At 36.0% G+C, this 16,824-nt stretch overlaps 1 long non-coding RNA gene and 1 pseudogene across 1 annotated transcript; both read right to left on the reverse strand.

Moving 5' to 3' along the window:
• Nucleotides 1-1,377: 1,377 nt before the first annotated feature.
• LOC138313287 (uncharacterized) lies at nucleotides 1,378-8,021 on the reverse strand (annotated as a pseudogene).
• Nucleotides 8,022-9,381: 1,360 nt separating this feature from the next.
• On the reverse strand, nucleotides 9,382-16,672 carry LOC138313288 (uncharacterized). Its single transcript, XR_011207158.1, has 3 exons — nucleotides 16,590-16,672; nucleotides 10,758-10,875; nucleotides 9,382-9,455 (listed from the first exon to the last, which is right to left on the reverse strand). It is a non-coding gene; the product is annotated as an uncharacterized lncRNA (long non-coding RNA).
• Between the last annotated feature and the right edge of the window lie 152 nt (nucleotides 16,673-16,824).

Below are 16,824 nucleotides of genomic sequence, written 5' to 3' on the forward strand. Positions count from 1 at the left end.
CCCAAATCTAACATCGCCTCGGGCTCTATGTGATTCTTGATTTCAATGGTTGATGGATATCTGGGGGTGAACCTTTGCATTATAAGTGCTCTTCCATTCTTAGTTCCAGATGTAGTGTTGTTCAATCTATGAAATTGGGGAAATGCTAAAGGAATGTTTGATGACAGGATAGCTGCTTCACTTTCTAAAACCTACAAACCCTATAAACTGAAACCATTTCATTATAATAATCCCAGATTTAATGAAATATTCGCATTTATAAGGTTCAAAGTGTGACCTTGCTGGGCATTAAAGCCCTACTGCATGTTGAAAATTTTGCAAGTATGATCCCAAATTGAGAAGAATTTAGTTTAAGTGGTAAATATCTATTGTAAAGTCATTTGTTGTCTATGGTAGGGAATATTTAATAAGTAGCATGCTAGGAGTTACTTTGGAAAATAAATTATAAAGGAGTTGTAAGAAAATAACTGACATTTAGCCCCATATTTCATCAATTTTAATCAATCTTCACTATAACAAGCACCACCATTTGTACCATTGCATTATGAGTGCTATCTCATGCTTAGTTTCAGAGAAGAAGTCGTTTATATGGAAATAGCCAAATTGACCCCATTTGACACCCGCCCTCAGGGCCCCCGGGGGGTCAGCCCCATCATTTGTACAATTTTGAATCCCCACCCTATAAGGATGCTACCATTGCATTATGGGTGCTATCCAATGCTTGGTTTCAGAGAAGAAGTCGTTTATATGGAAATAGCCAAATTGACCCCATTTGACCCCGCCCCTCAGGCCCCCGGGGGGTCAGCCACATCATTTGTACAATTTTTAATCCCTACCCTATAACGATACTACCATTGCATTATGAGTGCTATCTCATGCTTAGTTTCAGAGAAGAAAGTCGTTTATATGGAAATAGCCAAAATTGACCCCATTTGACCCCGCCCCTCAGGCCCCCGGGGGGTCAGCCCCATCATTTGTACAATTTTGAATCCCCACCCTATAAGGATGCTACCATTGCATTATGGGTGCTATCCCATGCTTGGTTTCAGAGAAGAAGTCGTTTATATGGAAATAGCCAAATTGACCCCATTTGACCCCGCCTCTCAGGCCCCCGGGGGGTCAGCCCCATCATTTGTACAATTTTGAATCCCCACCCTATAAGGATGCTACCATTGCATTATGGGTGCTATCCCATGCTTGGTTTCAGAGAAGAAGTCGTTTATATGGAAATAGCCAAATTGACCCCTTTTGGCCCCGCCTCTCAGGCCCCTGGGGGGTCAGCCCCATCATTTGTACAATTTTCAGTTAGTAGCCCATAAGGATGCTACCAGTCAAATTTTGTTGAAATCCGAACCAGCGGTTATGGAGAAGAAGTCGATTGTTGACGACGGACTGGACGGACGGACGACGGACGACGGACGACGGACGACGGACGACGGACGACGGACGCCGGACGCCACGGTATGGCATAAGCTCACCTTGGTCCTTCGGACCAGGTGAGCTAAAAATGAAAAGGTGCTAATAAGGCGAAATTATTGCAAATCTTGGTAGTTTTGGTCTTTATTTATGTGTGGACAATTGAAATCGAGGTCTCAAAAAGGGGGAGGGGCGCTTATTGGGTCGAATACGGTAATTTTTGTTCCTTTTAATCGACATGTCCAGCAATATTGTTCATTGTGTTGAAATTCCAATATATAAGCTCCAATGGAATAATCCGTTGTCAGTAGCCGATATTTGAGGTAAAATGTTATTGAAATTTGTAAAATAATCACAAGGTGATTAAGTAAAATTTTTATACCAAATTCTAAAAAAAGTAATATCACAGGGCTTTCCTATTGGCTTCAGTATGTCAGCAAGGCAGCGGTCTTATTATCTGGCGAAACAAACCTGAAATAGAATGAAATAATTAGCACATTGACATTGTGTGCAACTATCACTATTGACATTTAAGACGCTCTCTCCTCGTTACCATAGGCTTTTGATTTTATAGTTTACATAGACATGCATTTCTATGTGTATTAAACTGGGCCATATAGAGGTGAATGTATGTTTTTTTTTAACTATAAAATAGAAAACCTGTGTTAGTCTTTGGATAAGCAGCATCAAATAACTATTATGGGAGGGTGGGGGGTCTTCTACAACCCTTACACAGTGTGCAAGGCATAACTCGGACCAGTGTGTTATTTGGCTTGCAACAAATGGCTATAGTTTAGGTTGGAGGGCAATTTATATAATGCACAAATCAGATCTGACATTAAAGCCATACATACAAATACATGTAGGCCTATTTGTAATACACTTACGATTGTCTTGCCTCGGAACAAAATAACCTGTCCTTTGAGTAAAACTGTGAGGGAAGATTCCTGTCGAGAAGGTAAGTATGCGACGATATAAAGTTTTCAAAGTGTTGATCTTCATCACTTCTTTGTATGGCATCTGTTACCACAGATATATAAAATCTGGTGATGGTTTCATGGTACCCAAATTTAACCTGCAACATCAGAATACCATGACAAACATTTGTTGAACACATTTGCACCAGTAAATATTTATAGACTTCCATATGATTTCATAAATGTTTGTTAACTCTTATAAAAATGTTGTGCCTGTTTATTTGATTTGAAACGTATTGAGATACAGATGAAACATAATTCATGTTTAAAACTTACCTTGTCCTTATTTTGTTCGTTAAAATTCTTGATACCTTCTCTGAAACAAATAACAAGTTTTTACCATATAACTATAGATGTATGATCTACGCAAACTTCATATTAATGCATTGTAACATATGGCCTAAGGGAGATAATCTAATGATAATCAGGCTTCAAATGATTCAAAAACTTCCATGATAAAGCATACTTGCTGTATCTAAATTCAAATCATTACTTGCTGTATCTAATTCAAAGCATTACTTGCTGTATCTAAATTCAAAGCATTACTTGCTGTATCTTAATTCAGACTTAAAAATTAAGATAATAAATTTTAACACTTTTCGTTTAAAAGAAACATTTTTGACATATATTTGTATTAAAAGCACAATTCTAAAAGTTGTAAAAATATTTCTTTAAATCAGGTGATTTTTTTACAAACTTTTTTAGTCTCTTTACAAAATACAATTTGTTTAAAGAAAACCATTTACAACATTCAACAAATGCAACATAGAGTTAAACTTTTTACAACAGAACTTTGATAAATTTGTTAATGCTTTGATATTTGAAAAGTTCATTAGCTGTGAAAATTTTAAAATATTACATTTGTATTTTTATTTAATATCCATATATTATTATTTCAAACTTAAATATTAATCTTGATTAAGTGCATGATTTCTATCCTTACATTATATGAGGGGTGGCTCCATCTTTTCCTAATTCAGTGATGTAATTCCACGCCATTCTAAGATGTGCCTCATGGGTCCAGTCCTCGTATGGTAATGTAGCATCCTCAAACGCCTTTAGAAATATCTCGTCTCCAACAGATCTAAACGATCTAAAGGCAAAGATACATAAAATGAGTTATGGCACTTGAGAATAATCACCATTATGACAACGTTTCCGATATGTTTCACCACTGTGACTTTGACAATGGATGGGTATAAACTTTGAAGTGCTTCATCCAGTATGTCACAGGCCCAATATCGCACTATAGGCTTTTCACTAAAATTCTAATAAATAAGATGATTGAAGATTTTTACAGTAAAACCCTTCATCGTAGGAGGCTACCGGCCCTGACAATATCTGGCCCCGATTTCTCGAAACAAACTTAAGTCCAAACCGACTTAAGTCTAAAGTTTTCATATAAGTTACTTAAGGAGAAAAACTTAAGTTTTGACTAAGTCTGCACTTTCGTTTCGAGAAATCAGAGCCTCTCTTAGTTATTGACCCTTATGAACTGGATAGAATGTCAAAGACAAGCATATGAACAAACATAGTAGCCCTTAATCCAAACTTGCTTCAGGCCCAATATGCGGTCCCTATAAGCATCTTAGTTATCAATAAGTAGTCATTTTTACATCGCCGTTACAATAAGCGTACATGTGACGGCCAGTCTAGTAGGTGGTTCGCTTGATTGGTAGCTAGTCAGGTTGCATGGTAGCTAGTCAGTTTGCAAACGACATTCAATAAGCTGTGTAAGCACGGCTCTCATTGGCTGTTGCTTCAATGTAGGGGCGGAGCTAAAACAGTTGGAAATGTCTGTCGTCGATTAGCTTCATAACGTAAAAAGGTTACACAAATATATTTAATTACCTCATGTTTAGACTCTGAATCAGTGCTAATCAGTGAAGTACATATGGAAAGAGCTACTGTTGTCGGGGAAAAGTCAGTCAAAAATTGTACGGAAAAGAAATCACCTGCTTCTGACTAATTATAACTTTACCACAAGGTGTGTGAAACCAAATCGGTACAATGTACAACCGACCATAATATATTCCGATAAAACACGGCTTTGACACATACCTGGATGTTAGTAGGGGATGGTATTCCAGCTGTAGGCGTAGATTTTTTTTTAACTTTGTCACCAGTATTTAATTAGAGAGATGCATTTGAATCTAGTGTCGACAATTTCTTGGCTAAAATCAACCTCCATTTTGTAAACTACCGCCGCGCATGCGCAAACGTCCGAGAACATTACCTCGAATATGAATCAAATTAAATTATAAATATTTAGGCAATGCATTCAAACTCAAAGTCTACAACTAGAATAACATCCCCTACTACATGTAACATCCAGGTATGTATCAAAACCGTGTTGGATCGGAATATATTCTGATAAGACATAATCTATTGTCAGCCGTACCTGATTTGTTTTTCCACACCAAACGGACCTTGCAGCGGAAAAGTCAGTCAGAAGGTACAACAGTAGCTAACGTTAGATTCGGCGGTGACATTACATGTAACATTAGAATGGATACAATAGATCTAAACCCAACACATTAATAAACACAACAAGAGGCCCAGAGGGCCTGTATCGCTCACCTGGTTTTTTGTTAGTAATTATCACAAGACTCTGACAATAAGAAAAAATAAGCAAAATTGACTCCAAAAGTTTTAATTTTGAATCACAACCATACAATGATGCTATTAATACCATACAAATATGCTATTTAATACATAGGTTCAGAGACAAAGTAATTTATATGAAAGTAGTAGCCTAATTGACCTTTTTGACCTCGCATCTATTGCCGTCTAAGGCCCCGGGGCCTTGTACAATTTCAAATCCCAACCCTATAAGGATGCTACCATTGCATTATAAGTGCTCTTCCATTCTTAGTTGCAGAGAAGAAGTCGTTTTATATGGAAATAGCTAAATTAACCCCTTTTGACCCCACCCTTCAGGCCCCAGGGGGGTCAGCCCCATCATTTGCAAAATTTTGAATCCAAACCCTATAAGGATGAAACCATTGCATTATGAGCGTAATCCCATGTTAAGTTGCAGAGAAAAAAGTTATTTATATGGATATTGGCCACTTTTGACCCCACCCCTCAGGCCCCAGGGGTCAGCACAATTTTGAATCCCCACACTATAAGGATGCTACCATTGTATTATGGGTGCTATACCATGCTTAATTTCAGAGAAGAAGTCGTTTATATGGAAATAGCCAAATTGGCCCCTTTTGACCCCGCCCTCAGGCCCCCGGGGGGTCAGCCCCATCATTTGCACAATTTGGAATCCCCACCCTATAAGGATGCTACCATTGCATTATGGGTGCTATACCACGCTTAGTTGCAGAGAAGAAGTCATTTATATGGAAAAAGCCAAATTGACCCCTTTTGACACCCCGCCCCTAAGCACCCTGGGAGGGGGGGTCAGCCCTATCATTTGTACAATTTTGAATCCTCACCCTATAAGGATGCTACCATTGCATTATGGGTGCTATACCATGCTTAGTTTCAGAGAAAGAAGTCGTTTATATGGAAATAGCTAAATTGGCCCCTTTTGACCCTGCCCCTCAGGCCCCCGGGAGGAAAGCCCCATCATTTGTACAATTTTGAATCCCCACCCTATAAGGATGCTACCATTGCATTATGGGTGCTATCCCATGCTTGGTTTCATAGAAGAAGTCGTTTATATGGAAATAGCCAAATTGACCCCTTTTGACCCCGCCCCTCAGGACCCCCGGGGGATCAGCCCCATCATTTGTACAATTTTCAGTTAGTAACCCATAAGGATGCTACCAGTCAAATTTTTGTTGCAATCCGACCAGCGGTTATGGAGAAGAAGTCGATTGTTGACTGACGCCGGACGCCGGATGCTGCGGTATCCCATAAGCTCACCTCGGTCCTTTGGACCAGGTGAGCTAATGAAAAGTTTTATCCATTGGAACGTTGGTAGATACAATACGTTACGCTACAGTATGACTACTCCCAGGAGTAAACAGGAACACTTGTTGTAACGGCGCTGCAATATTTCATCATATTTGACCCCTGCCCTGTACATTGCATGAAGGCCATGGTCACATATTTCAACAAACTGCGTAGCCCCTTTGACCCAGCATGCTATAAGCAGAATTAATATCAGGTCTAGATTTCAAGGCATTCCTGTTATGGAGAAGGAGTCATTTGAATGAAAACTTTATAAACAACAGATGACGAAAGGTGGATGGCTGGCAATTACAGATGGAGCATGATGACTAAAGGACGTCTGTAGGATCAGAATGACCTAAAAGTTGTATATTTATTCTATAACATTTATGCCATACCTGATAAAGTAAAGGAGTGGGTCAGGTGTGTTATGGTTTAGTACAGCACTACATACATCTCCAAACCACACATGATGGTCCCCAACTGTATGGACAGACTTAGCCGTACACTCTAATACCGCTGAACATCCGGATATCAGGGGTAGGCCCTGTAACAGACAAGTGAGTAGTCAACAGTATTTATTAAAAGCAGCCCTCACCAAAAGATTATGGCTGATCAGACACATGGCATGCCTTGTGCTAACAAGCCAAAATCTCTCACTCAGTACAGGTATTACTATATTTGACAGACATGTTTAAGAAATTAATTTACAAATCTTACCTGCTCCCCTATCTGGTGGGGTACACTGGTGAACTGACATGTATTGTCATTGACTGGCTCAGAAAAGTGTACACCATACTTCACCTGAACAGACAGATAATACATAATTAACATGTTGACAGGACTTATGGTAACAATGGAGGCAAACTCTGTAATATGCAATGATGAAATACAATTTCATGCAATAGATAAAAGAAGTAACTGTTTCTGTTTTGTAGCTACATGTATTTTCTTTTACTAATTATTGCTTGACATGTGTTTCATTTGTAGTAATTGCATACCCGTATATGGAAATTCAACTTAAAAGGTGACTTATACTGTAATTTTCTTTCATACCCTTCACGTGTAATACTGGCTGGTCCAGGGGCAATACACTCATGTCGCCTGAGGCTGTATTGCATGGCTACCCATGCAATAAAGCCTTGTGACGTCACGGCGTCAACAAAATATCTATTTCCTCGGTAAAATTCTAACATTTTTTTCCCACAAAATATGACTGGTTTTACTATAAGAGTTGCAAACAACGGAATTTATGTTGAAAATATCATGTTATTTTTCATGTATGGAAATATTGACTTCTAGTCGTGGATTTCTTCGAATTTATTTCAAAATGGCGGGATATTTATAGTTGTAAAATTGCAATAAAAACGTCAAGGTATGAAAGAAAAAATACTCTTCCACAAGTGGTTATGAAGGATAGGGATATTCTACCCTCGGGATCACAGAATGCTGAAAAACCTTGGCAAGCCTCGGGGGTTTTACTACATTTTGTGACCCTCGGGGTGATAGAATATCCCTATCTTCATATCCACATATGAAAGATGTCTTATATTATCTATCCTGTTACAAATCGAAGCTTTGTAATGAATAAAGTTAGGTAAATTTTATCTACTTGCTACTTTGGTATATATATTGTATATAACAAATTATTTCTGTACTTACCTGGTCTTTGGCAAGAACATGGACAGCAAAATGTTGAGTTCTCAATAAGAGGTCGTGCATTCGCTATTCGACTATAATAAGGCAGTATTTCAAGGAAAGTGTATATATATACATCTTTTGTATAATTAACCATTAAAGAATATTTCAAGGACAAATAAAAGTTGTGATATAATTCTGAACTAATTGTACTTTTTTTCTTGGTTGTTTTAAACAATAAATTACAACATGGGCGAATGATAACTGTTAAATCTGAATCATTTTTTTTATCAAATTATTATCAGGACTGAAAAATAAATATTTTTTGTTTGTTTGTGGTTACGTCTATTTAAGCTGATGGTTTACGGCCTCCATGTACAGGTACTTCAAAGGTGCGTGTTTCAACATGACGGTCTAATGTTTGTACTTTTGTGGATTTAGTTTATTTACCTGAAGATTGGTTGTTTTACAACAACCCGGTCAAACATTGGATTACAACAGCTGGGTCGAATGATAACACTGTTAAATGATTACACGTTACCACCTCTCTTCAGCCATCTATTTATCAGAATATCAAATTCAAAGGTTGTTACGATTAGCAAAAAAGAAAGATTTGTTGTTTGTTTGATTCTAATTAACGTCCTATTGAACCAGCGAATGGTCATTGTAATGACGGCCTCCCATGTAGCCTTTCAAAGGTGCGTGTTTCGAACTGCTCATGTACTTCTTGAATAGTGAACTTTTGCCTATATCACTGAAGCATGAATCTACTAGCAACTGGGCGAACCAGTCGTCCCACATTGATAAGTCAGTCTCGGCCAGGGGACAGAACCCAAGCCTTCCACAATAAACGCTAAACTCAAGACCAAAGTGATGATCCTAAATAGAAGTCAGATAATATTCCTAAATTTATCGTCATGCAATTAGGGGCAGCAGGTACAATTCTAACGCCCTAAGTCCTGCAAAAAAGAAAGAATTACATGTATACCTCAATATCAAAACAGCATAATAAATCTGTAGATACATGTTCTCTTTTTAAAAAAGAGTTAATAAAAGTCTATTTGGATGCATTGTTTTTAGGGAAGAAGATTTGTTTCTTTATGAGAATCCAGGCTATATTATTTACTAAGAATGTATATAAACATAGCACTTACATGTACACATGTAATTATACACGAGTATATAAATTATATGTAAATTTATGTTCCTGATGAAGAGCTGTTCAAATTATATTAAGACATGGTAAAAAAAAGTACAAAGAAAGGAGGTTTTTAGGTCCACTGAGTTTTTACTTTTTGTACATTTTTGTATTATATAATTCTTGCTCCTTTAGTATTTTTGTACATTAAATGAAAAAAGTAGAATCATGTATGTTTTACAAATTTCATCTCTTCCCTGTAAAAGTTTTATTTTAGATTCTTTTTTTCACCTGGTTGTGGGTACTTTTTCTCATGACATTTTTGTAAACTTCTCCAATATTTTGTGACTCTGCTGATGTGGGCAAAGCTTCATTGACTACTGAAATGAAAATAAAGAGAAATAATTTATAATGTATATTAGAAATTATCTAAAATATATTTTTCATTAATTGATGATAGAATCAATTTTAAAGACATTGTGAACATATTATATGAAACATACATGTTATATGCAAATAACTGTATCAATTTGATAAAGTGTCAAATAAAATTGTTACACAGCCAATATCAGGTTTCTGAATTCTAAAGCCATTGTTATCACGAATTACTTGAATGGTTCTTAAATGTCTATTTTAGGAATATGAAACACTTTGGTAACAAAAACTAGAACACTGACACGTCAGAAAAGGGCACGCTTCAGTGTTGACGTGCTTAAGTGGGAAATGTAGTATTTTGACAAACGAATTCTTCCGTGTTTGCTATATGTTGCTAATAAATATTTAATGTCAACATTAATTGGGAAAACGACTGGATGGTACATTATATATTTCTTTGGTAAAAGTCTTCCATGTATTTAACTTGAATCCTGATTCCAAGCTAACATTACATTAAGAGCATACAATTAACTCAAATACCTTTTTAACAAGGGGGTAAACCTCAGTTAGTTTGCTGAAAGAAACAACATAAAATGTGAAAGGATGGGATTAAAGGTCTTGCTCAAAATTTTTTAAATCATGGTAAAAAGTGCATTAAGCAGTCAAAACTTTGTTGTGTGATTTCTTGTTTAAATTTCTGAACACTCTGCTTCATTTAAATGTTTGTAGCAAAATGTTCATGAGAAAAATATTTTTTTAAATTTGACTTGACGTTGACTGAGTAACCTTGGCCATGACTTCCCTTTGGACAGTTAATCTAGTTTAATTTGAACAATCTTATCGCATCATAATGTTATAAACAATTATGTTTATCAGTTGAAGAGCACAACATTTGTGATTTTTTAAAATGTTAAAATCCACAGAGGCCGATTTTTTAATTTAATTTCAGCCTGAAAATTACAAGCAGATCTAGATGGATGGGGAAATCATCATGTAAAATATGGGGAAAATACTCCACTCCTTTCCATCATTAATGTGCCAAAAGAAAAAAAACGGGGACGAAGGACGGTGACGGACAGACAGACAGCAGACAGACAGGGACAGGACAGACAGAAGACAGAGGACGGGAAGGACGGAGACAACCTGATTAATATAGGGAACACGCATCTCGATGGGGGGCCCTAATTATGCATATATGTTCATGTATTGTTATCAGGAATTTGGATATAGTATATATATATTAGGTGTACATGTATTATATCTAATATTTCAAGGAAAAAAGTGATATTTTATAGTAATTCTTTTACGTGTTGAAAGTAATTTGCGAACGCATTGTGCTGTACGCATGCAGCAGAATTGTGGCAATTTCCCAGGTATCCTAAGGACATTTCCAGAGATTCATTTCACTGTATCAACAGTATACATCTGACAAATAAAATATCATTAAACACATAAACTTATATCATCAATAGAAAGTTGTCACACAGTACAAAAATGTACACGTTGTAAGTATATTAGTATAATATCTACATCACAAAACTAGTTCCCATTTTTCTGTGATCCAGCTTTTTCCATTCTGTTGTCTACTGTTTGTTCTATTGTTGTCCTCAATTTGTACCTTTATTATACTACCACCTCTTTTACCTGTTGGTAGATCTGGCCCGATTTCTCAAAACTTACCAGTAAGTGCAGACTTAAGTTTTTCTCCTTATGTACTTATATGAAAAATTTTTTGACTTAAAGGATTGTGCGCCATATTTTTTTTTTGATAATACGTCAAGATATTGCTTTGGATGAATGATAAAAATTAAGTCCACCCAACGAATCGCCTAGCTTTTAGCGCTCTCGGTTGGTTTTGGTCGTAATTTACGGGTAGTGTCGACTACGGTTCAGAGATAATGAGCAAGTCATAGGTGGTCACGTGGTCTTGTGATGTCAGAGTAGTCCGCAGCATACACATGATTGAAGGTGATAAAATGGAGCGGTGACAATAAAAAACCTAGAGGCATAGATGTAAAGGGTTTCCATAATTCACAAAAAACACAATCCCAATTAACGGATGTCCCCTAACATGATTGACAGTAAGACACAATAGCAAATACCCAAGAGCAAATACCCGATATAGTCCCACCCGAATAGCAAATTGCCCGCTCCCCCCGCGGCCAGGTAATTAACAGGTGAGTTCGATGAATGGCGTTGTGTACAGGTAATAAACAACATCCTGGTCAAGGTATTACATAACCATCAAACCAAAGGCATGGCTAATTATATATCTATAATATCGGTGTATCTTCTTGTATATCGATTAATCAAAATTGAAAGCGACCGCGCACGGTCTGAAAAAAATAGTTTGCTTTTTGCTTAATTTCTCAAAATATTTGATCTTTTATAATAATCAATGTAGTAAATTCTTTCTACCACATGTTGAAACGTTTTACGGTATTGCAACAAAATGTATTCGATTTATTTCGGTTAGCAACACAAAACACAATGTTTGTAAATGAATCAACATCATCGGTTGTGTACGTATGTCAAGCATCATATTCCTTGATGCTTTAATCAAGGATTTTTTAAATCTGTTACGTAAAATTTCATTTAACAGTCCACAAACTTTGCAATTCACAATGTATCAAAAGATACAGACTACAGGAAAATATTATCTAATTAAAGCTTATTCGTTTGCTGAACTCCTCGACAAAAAATCAGAAAAACTTTTATTTCTGTGTGGATTTTCATTTCATAATTACACGAAGATACCTGCTATTAGAGCATAAATTAGAGTCTTGAAACGCGAATTTCACAATCTTTTAGTTATTTATATTCGAGCCAAAGTTATTGTACGATTAACTTCACTCAAAAGTGATCATAAAAAATCTTTTGATCGGCTTTTCCTGTGACCATCGATGCAAGTGATAGCCCACATCAGTTATAGTACAGCTATAAGCCACGGACTATCATGACGTCACAATAGAGCTAGAAAATATGCATAATCGGGGTGGTCAGAAAATTTGACCTCGATATCGGCGGTTTACAGGTTATTCGGGTCGTTAGCGCGGCACGGAGAGGTTTCTACACGGTCTAATAAAGCCATTTCCCAGCATAAACTGAAATTATCATTTTTGACTGCACAAATCCAATTCCTTTAAAGGATTTGTGCAGTCAAAAAATGATAATTTCAGTTTATGCTGGAAATGGCTTTATTAGACCGTGTAGAAACTCTCTCCAGTATCTCGCCCTGACGCGCGATGCAGCAAAAAGGGAGCGGGAATAACTCCCCATAAACCGTCGATATCGGGGTCTAATTTTCTGACCACCCGATTATGATATGTTTGCCTAGCTCTAAAGTGTTGTGTGACGTCACAATAGTCGTGGCTTATAGCTGTACTATAATGATGTGCTATCACTCTATATCGACGGTCACAGGAAAATCCGATCAATGATTTTTTTATGATGACTTTTGATGTGAAGTTAATCGGTACAATAACTTTGGCTCGAATGTAAATAACTAAAAGAGTGAAATTCGATGTTTCAAATACTATTAATTTATTGCTCCTAATAGCAGGTATCTTCGTGTAATTATGAAAGAAAAATCCGCACAGAAATAAAGTTTCGATTTTTTTTCTTGTGTCGAGTAGAATTCGTAAAAAAAGCAACGATATAACTGAATAAGCATGTTAATTAGATAATATTTTCTGTAGTCTGTATCTTTGATTACACTGTGAATTGCAAAGTTTGTGACTGTAAAATGAAATTTTATGTAACAAGTAAAGCATATCCTTGATTAAAGCATCGAGGATTATGATGCTTGACGTACGTAGTACACATTGATGATTGCATCATTACAAACATTGTGTTGTGTGTTTCTAACGCCGATTACAATTTATTACAATTACCGTAATATGTGTTTCAACATGTGGTAGAAAGAATTTATTTTTGATATTATTAAAGATCCTAAAATATTGAAATATTAAGCACAAACCAAACTATTTTTTTTATTGACAGTACGGTCGGGCGTTCAATTTTTAATCGATATACGAATAGATACACGAATAGTAGATATATAATTAGCCATAGTCTTTGGTTTGATGGTTATGTAATACCAGGACCAGGATGTTATTTACCTGTACACAAACGCCATTCATCGAACTCACCTGTACATTACCTTGGCCTCCGCGGGCTAATTTTGCTATTCGGTGGACTTTATCAGGTATTTGCTTTTGTCTTTCTGTCAATCAGGTTAAGACATCCGTTAATCTGGATGTGATTTGAATTATGGAAACCCCCTGTACATCTATGCCTCATAGGTTTTTTTATTATCACTCCATTTTTAAAATGAAGATGTAAAAGCAAATGGAAATAGTAAATTATACCTGATCATACCTAGGCAAATAATCACTATCTACATAGCATATTACTATATTATATGTCGTACACGGTAGAAACATAATGCGAAGTTGACTTACTTCAGAAACAAAATGGACTTCTAAGAACTATTCTATTTTCAACTAGAAGGGTTTAACACTTACAAAATTATTGATGTCTAGTAATGTAATTACGGAAATCGTGGCAATATAGCCGAATCTCTTCGTAATTTCTAAGGGTATTAGTAACAAAAATTCTAGAGCATGTATTTTTCAACCGTTTGAGGATATAACTGTACATGTATAGTAATACAACAAAAAGGGTTACAAATTACGCACAGTTAAATATACTTATTTAAATTCTCTTAGTTATTTTTTAAAAAAGGTACTAAGATATTATATGATATTATATCGTATTTATACATGCCATGTTAGGCAAGTAATTTCAATTTTCCATTTGAACACTTTATGTTGTTACTTTATTTGGATTATCGATATAATGTTCATATATCAAAACTATTAAATCTCGGTATGATATAAAAAACGGTCGACAATGACATATACTATTTTAAAGGATTTAGTATAATTTTGAAATAATGAATTTAAATCTACACTTAAACTGTAATTTAGGAATATAATAATCATAAATATCATTGATGTATATTTCAGCTAGTTTTTAGTATACTTTATGGATAAAGTTTCAAATGGCAACCAATATAGATATAGTACATATTATTTTAGGTATATAGTTTGATAACCGGAGCTACTTTTACTCCCAATATCACATAACTGATATCTGTCCACATTTCATTTTTTACTCAAAAACTGAACCTGCGCCTTGTGTTTGCATCGTTATAGCAGAAGTTTGAAATAAAAACACAGATTCTAAAGATATATTCATGCTAAATTTTAATCGTAAAAAGATGGTGTGTTACATTTTACTATTTTTTTATTATACAGAAATTTATATCATATGTTCATTCTAAATCTCAGTCCAGACTGATCCGAACATTTTTTTGATATTGCTATTTAAATTGGACTGATTATCTAATCTAAAGTTAGATATATGCTTGTTTGAATTTTTTGAAATGGTGTAAATGGTAATGTTTTGACAAACTGAAAAATATCTACATCATAAAGCTAGAATATCCATTTACATAATTCGAAAAAAACTCAAATTGTAGATCCTAAACGTATACGTATATGTTATGCTGTTATAACATGGTATACGTACTAGGGCTTACTTGTGTAGCCCGCGGATCTACTCTGACATCATCAAAGACCACGTGACCATACTAATTCATTCAATGTACCTCTGAACTGCGATAGTTAGTCGACACTACCCGTAAATCACGACCAAAACCGACCGATAGCGCTAAAAGCTAGTCGATTGTGGGTGGGGACTTATTTTTCATTCAGTCCAAAGAATTATGCACTGACGTATTATCAAAAAAAAATTTTGGCCTGCCAAATCCTTTAAGGTCAGTTTTTGACTTAGTTTTTTGATTCGAGTAAATCGGGGCCTGGCTTCGGCTGCCACTTGCCGAAGGGATAATTGCGCTCCAACTGCTAAAATATTTGTCTATATTTCATTGTCCCATATAACTCATAATAACTGTTCGTATCATATTATGTAAAAATAATCAATCGTTCGTTCTATGTCATGATAAAGGGGCCCAGACCGCCTGGAAAATTTGACATATTTATTGTCCACATGATTTGATTAACTTCTTGTCCCATATTAGTTAGTGCAGAACCATATATCCCATGTACATGTAGATATGTTTCTGGTTAGTGCTTTTATAAATATAATTTATAATGTGTATATATATGTATATCTGTGATCGAACTTTGCGTTTTGATATTTGTGTTGTACGTGTGTGTTTTTTAGATCACCTAGCCCAAAAAAGCCAGTGAGCTGTGCCCGTTCGTCTGTACTACTGTACCGTTGTACGTCAACATTTTATCTAAATCCCAACTAATCATACAGTAGCCCGAGATACTCTGGCCCTGACACCAGACTTAAGACATTATGACAGAATAAAACAGATAGATAATCTGGTTTAGGGCCAGAGCGCAGTGCTATATCAAAACGTGGAATAAGCTGACTCACCGTTTGGTATTGGGCCAGGTCATCTCTGATTCAGACTGACGACGAGAAGCACTGCACTAACCTTAGTCTATTCAACAAATGAATATCATATCTACCACAAATATAGCAATCCGTCGAAGATTAAAGGGATGATTTGCATACTACAAGATAATGGCGACGACGAAGAGGGAAATTTAAAGTTGCGGAAAAGTTAAAACTACTGTGTTGACACGGGGTTGATGAACGTGCATGCGTGATGAAATGGATGGATATGAGTAGGTAAATTATTATTTGTTGAAAAGACAAGGTAAGTGGCGATTCTCGGTGGTAATATTTTGTAAGTAGCTTCTGAATCGGAGATGACCTGGCCCGATACCAAACGTTTTTGTCGGCTTATTTCACGTTTTGATCTATAGCACTGGGGCCGTAGCACTTGCGCTCAGAATGGTCCTAAACCAGTCATCTGTCTGTCATTCATGTCCAAGTCTGGTGTTCAGGGCCAGAGTATCTCGGGCTCTCTATCTTCTTAAACAGTTACAGTAGGCTAAATAACACGTTATCCTTGGGATTAGGCAGATAGGGGACAGTTTGTTATAAATCTTGGCTCTGAAGATGTACTTTTATACATGTACCTGTTTGCTTCTTGTTTTGTTATCTTGTATACGTAAAAGAAACTGCAGACTTACATGTGTGTATGAGTTCAAAATTCGGAATAAACTTGATTGTGAACATCTGACCATGGTAGCGCAACCTTGCAACATCTCTACGGGGGATTTCCTCATGCGTTATAAAATTAGATACAGAGTTTTTAGCTTTAGTTTCGTATCTGGTAGTTTCGGATTTGAAGAAGTATTACACGTACTTCTTTCTATTCAACGTGGAATTGAAATTAAGACAACCATCAAAACTAGTTGAAATGTT

The sequence above is a fragment of the Argopecten irradians genome, unplaced genomic scaffold, assembly GCF_041381155.1.
Source record: "Argopecten irradians isolate NY unplaced genomic scaffold, Ai_NY scaffold_0633, whole genome shotgun sequence".
Lineage (NCBI taxonomy): Eukaryota > Metazoa > Mollusca > Bivalvia > Pectinida > Pectinidae > Argopecten > Argopecten irradians.